General features: G+C 40.2%; 1 non-coding gene across 1 annotated transcript; it reads left to right on the plus strand.

The window, feature by feature from the left end:
• The first annotated feature begins 4656 nt into the window (after positions 1–4656).
• On the plus strand, positions 4657–4763 carry LOC111765425 (U6 spliceosomal RNA). The gene has a single exon (XR_002797774.1). It is a non-coding gene; the product is annotated as a U6 spliceosomal RNA (small nuclear RNA).
• The last annotated feature ends 870 nt before the right edge of the window (positions 4764–5633 follow it).

Here is a 5633-nt window from a genome sequence, read left to right on the forward strand (position 1 = left end):
AAAAGAAGCCCTGACACTACACGACGCCGACGCCGACCCTGGCCCTGGAGCTATGCCCACCCCACTCTTCCTTCCCCTCACCCACTTTCTCCCATACCCAACCCCCTGTTTTTGGCTTGAATGAGTCCTGCTTTAGTTCAGTTAGCTTGAGGCCACTTGACTAAGAAAAATCGCCTACTCCCAGCCAAAGGGGTGAGTCTTGACCAGCCTAAGTCAGGGGCACGTTAACCAAAGTCCACAGACCGCACCCCATCCTGCCTCCACCCCAAGGAGTCTGTGCATGGAATTCAGGGGATCTGAAAACTTGGATGGGGCGGGGGGAAATCCTACATCTTTATTTTCACTAACCTCAAACTGAAATTTAGGACTTCTATTATGAATGGAGGCAACAAACCACAGATGACAGTACTTGTGACTTTGTCACCAATAGAAATCAGTTATTTTCTTATCACAAAACAGTTATCACAGGTATCTCGGAACATCATTTATGCTCTTCACTATTTGAAATTATGGTTCTTAGAACTTCCACTAGATTTTGTTATTTAATGCACTAGTAAAGAAGCATATTGATTCCTATATCCACCTCAAAATATATTTTGAAAACTGTATTTCCATATAATTGATTTTCTTCATAATCCTATCATTTTATTTTATGCAGTTAAAAACATTATTCTGAGAAGGGGCCCTTTGGTTTTACCAGACTGCCAAAGGGATCCATTGAATAGAGGAGGGTGGTAAACCCTGGTCCAAATCAATCCTGACAATTCCATTGTCCTGTGGCATCGGAGATGGCCAATGAGATGGGAGGGGATATCTGCTGGAGGGAAAGGGGAGTCGCTCCCGGGAAAGGTTTTTTAACTCTTAAAGGGAAGATGTCTTCCTCTGCTTCTTTTTTTTAAAATTTATTTTATTTTTTTGTCTTTATTTATTTTTCTAATATTACATTCACAAAATATGAGGTCCCCATATACCCCCCACCACCCTCACCCCACTCCTCCCCCCATAGCAACAATCTCCTCCATCATCATGAGACATTCATTGCATTTGGTGAATACATCTCTGAGCACCACTGCACATCATTTCCTCTGCTTCTTGGTGTCTGAGCATGTGAGGCTGGGAGTTTCTCCCACCACTGACCCACTTAAGATGGCAGAGAGGATGGAGGGGAAAGTCTGAGTCTTAGAGGATGTGCTTCAGCTGGTGAATTAACCCAACACAGAAACTCTCCACCTCTGGACTCCTGTTATCAGTCAATCAATTCCTTACTAATTAGGCCAGTTGAGTTGGTTGCCTGTTAACTCATAGTCAAGATGACCTTCTTTAGTCCACAGTGCTGTTTTTGTTCCCCTGTGTTTTCTCTGCTTATTTCTAGTTATCACTGGGAGGACACCAAGAAACAAACTGATTTCTTCTTCCATCTGAGCCCTGTTTAGATTGGTCAGGTCTTTTCTTGAGGCTGAACATCCTGAGGTCCTTCAATCATCATTAAGAGGCATAGTTCTGAGTCCTTTACCTGCCCCTACCTTGTTTGTTTCCCTAGTCAGTGGTTCTCAAACCTTAGCCGGCCCCACAGTCATGCCAACACTTGCTAACCTTACTTGTCCAAACAAAAATGGACCCCACCACCAGAGTCTCTGATTCTGTAGGGCTGGAGTGGAGCCTAATAATTTGTTTTTTTAACAAATTCCCGGACACTGATTGATGCTGTTGGTCTTGGGGACCACAATTTGAGAACCTCTAGTCTAAGTCTCTGTGAAACATGGTTCTCAAAAATGAAACCAGGGAAGTGGCTCAAGTGATTGGGCTCCCATCTACCATATGGGAGGCCCAGGGTTCAATACCTGAGACCTCCTGGTGAAGGCAAGTTGGCCCATGCAGCGAGCTGGTCCGAGCAGAGAGTTGGCCCACGTGGAGTGCTGGCCCGTGTAGGAGTGCTGGCCTGCACAGAGAGCTGGCACAGCAAGATGACACAACAAAAAGAGAGACGACAAGAGACACAGCAGACCAGGGAGCTGAGGTGGCACAAGAGGTCGAGCACCTCTCTTCCACTCCACAAGTTGCCAGGATCAGTTCCCAGTGCTGCCTAAAGAGAAAACAAACAGACCAGAAGAACGCACAGTGAACGGACACAGAGAGCAGACCATGGGGGAGTGGGGGAGAATAAATAAATAAATCTTAAAAAGAAAAAAAGGACCATAACATTCTGGATTCTTCACTTGTCAAACTGTTCTAAAAATCTATGATACTAAGGAGATAAGGAAGAACTCTTAAGCCACTCAAAATAACACTTGATTAGTTAAAAAATGAAACCACTGCTCAAGGTGGGGTCTGACTAGTGACAAGCAAGCACATCTGTCATCTCCCTCAATTCTGACACCATGCTATTATTGCAGCCCAAATTTGAAACTGATTTTTCATACTGTTGAACCCTAGGCCAATCAAAACTCAGAAACTGGTTTCATACACGTGGCTCCTAAGTCATCTTGCTATTTTATAGTATGGGAAGTATGTTTGTTGAGTGCTTACTGTGTGCTAAGAATTTTACATAAGTTATGTCATTTAATCCTCACGACAACCTTGAAAGGGGCAACTATGTCACTCTGAGCACACTGATGCCCCAAGAAATTTAAAACAACAAAACAAAACAAAAAACTTCCCAAGGTCACCCAGATGATAAATAAATGAGAGGCTTGGGATTTGAGCCCAGATTATAGAACTCTAAAATTAAGAACTCCCTTCTTGCTTAACAGTATCTATTAATCAGCTGTGTCTTGGGACCCATGAAAAATTTAATTGTGCCTCATGCAAGTCATTTCTCTTTCTTGCCCACGAGGTCATCACCAATGACTTTTGCCAAATACCCCAGGTTTCTTGAACTCCCAATATCTCCTTCATCCAAAACTCAGCCCCTTCACTGCCCCCACCTCTGCCCCAAGGCAGAAGGAAGATAGGTTTGTTGAGTGGCATTTGAGTTTGGTATCTGAAAGTGTTAACTGTGAGCACATTTTAACAAGGCTATTTTCTATACAACATCTACACAAATGTTCCAATTTAATATGCAAATGTACCACAAGTGATTTAGGGTGTGCTGGGCCTTTATTGTTCTCAAAGCAGTTATGTTGATTTAGCCCATAGCTTTATGGTTAATAATTTAGCAAGCAACCTTGTTTTTTAATCTCCCTTTGTCCTCATGCCTCATCCTTTTCCTTATTAAGAGACTTAGGCCTGTGTGAAGATTTGGTTTAATGAACAATCAATCCTTGAGTAAGCGTCGTTGCAAAAAGACTTGTTCCAAGTGCTAGGAAAGGCTTTAAGTACATGCTTTTTCAGCTTCTAGGTGGGATTCTTGCTTTTATAATAAACATAATAACTCAATTTTCCCTAGTGGTGCTTTTTTACTTATAGTCTATTTTGCCTGATTAACTTTCTTAGACTAGTTTTCTTTGGTAGATATTTGCCTGGAGTATATCTCCCAAGTTTTTTTTTTTTTTCTTTTTCTTTTTCAATATTTTCATGCCATTGTCTTAGAAATATCTCTCATACACAGCTTATAGCTGGGTTTTGGCATATATATATATATATTTTTAAGTCTCATCTGATAGTCTCTGTCTTTAATAGGTAAGTTTAATCGGTTTACATTTATTGTGATTACTGACTTACTTGGACTTATTTTCTACCATCTTTTTGCAATGTATGTGTTTTCCATTACCATGGGATTTTGTTTTGAGGGGGAAGCACATATGGTTACTTTAAATTTTTCCTTCCTTTCTGAGTTTTGATGGATTAACAGAGCCCTTTAACACCCCACCTTCTTTCTTCCCCACTTATTTGAAAGCTAGAAATCACATTTCTTTCACTGGTTTCACTTTCACTTTTAACATACTTAACTATACTGGACTATAATGAATAACAATGTAAAAGTTATTCAGGGGAAGCAGATTTGGCTCAATGGATAGAGCATCCACCTACCACATGGGAAGTCCAGGGTTCAAACCCAGGGGCTCCTGACCCATGTGATAAGCTGGCCCACACACAGTGTTGATGCGTGCAAGGAGAGCTGTGCCATGCAGGGGTGTCCCCTGCGTAGGGGAGCCCCACATGCAAGGAGGGCACCCCGTAAGGAGAGCCACCCAGTGTGAAAAAAAATGCAGCCTGCCCAGGATTGGCACTGCACACATGGAGAGCTTACACAACAAGATGACACAACAAAAAGAGACATAGATTCCCGGTGCCGCTGACAAGAATATAAGCGGACACAGAAGAACGCACAGTAAATGGACACAGAAAGCAGACAACTGGGAGTGGAGGGTGGGCAGGGAAAGGGAGAGAAATAAATAAAAAATCTTAAAAAAGAAAAGTTATTCAGTATCTCTGTTTTCCTCCTGAACAAGCAATTCTTTTAATACCTGATTAAAAGATAAACTCTCCCCCACCCCTTCCTTTTTGTAATGGTCTAGAATTTTAGTTCTACCTTTTTTTCATCACAAAATTTAATAAATTTCAATTTTTTTGGTAAATGTATTAAATCATGAACAATTTAGTCAAAAATAATATTTACATTGTCAGAAATGAATTGGATTTATCAATATATTTGATCAATTTCTGTACTTAATGTTTTCCTTTGGGTTCACTTTTACTTCTACTAAAGTAAATCCTGTGCTTGCTTCTGCAGCACATATACTGAAATTGGAATGATACAGAGAAGATTAGCATGGCCTCTGAGCAAGGAGGACCTGCAAATTCGTGAAGCATTCCATATTTTTTCTGAAGACCTAACTGACCCAATGAGAAAGTTTAGCTCAGTGGAGGAGTTTCCACCTTGAATATACAAGGTCCTCTCTTCAATTCCTGGCTCCTCTTACAGTTGTGATCCACTGGGATATCAAACATCCAGCTGATACTTTAGGACAGGGAAAACATAGACATTATTTTTGTATTAGTTTCTCTTGGGTCTCTTATTTTTCCTAAAAAAAAAGTTACTTCTAAAAAAAATTAACTTAGTTTATGCACTAAAACCTGCCTCATACCTGAAGAGAGAAGGCTGCTGGGTAATTGATTGATGAACACTGGCAGTCTGAGAAGCTCCACAGGGGCCTAAGAGGGAAGGCTATTCTTCCTTAGTTTTTGTTTGACTCTTGTGTGTGTGTTTGTTTTGCTTTCTTGTTTTTCTTTCCTCTTTCTCCCCTCCCCCTTTTTCTTTTTTTAATTTTTAAAAAAATTTTATTGTGTGATGTAGGCTAGTTTCTTATTTGCTGTGTTTCCTCTTTGTTGATTTCCCCTTTTCTGTGTATACCAATTTTGTCTACCAGCACTATCTCTTTTCCTGCCTTCATCTTTCTGTTGTCGTTCTTACATTCCACCCCTCTTTGTTTAGTCCTCAATTTTTCTGGTTTTTATTTCTATCTCATCTATTTTGTTTTCTTTCTTTTATTATTTTTTTCTTTTTGTCCTTTCTTTTCTCTTTCCCTCTATTCTCATCATTCTGACATTTTAATTCATTCTATATATTTTTCTCTATTTGGTTTCCCATTTCATTGTAGCTATACCATTTTTTAATTCCTAATCTCTACACTGCTTACATGAGTTAAATATTCATTTACCTAGGTCTTATCAAGTTCCTCTTCTAGCTTTTA

The sequence above is a fragment of the Dasypus novemcinctus genome, chromosome 24, assembly GCF_030445035.2.
Source record: "Dasypus novemcinctus isolate mDasNov1 chromosome 24, mDasNov1.1.hap2, whole genome shotgun sequence".
Lineage (NCBI taxonomy): Eukaryota > Metazoa > Chordata > Mammalia > Cingulata > Dasypodidae > Dasypus > Dasypus novemcinctus.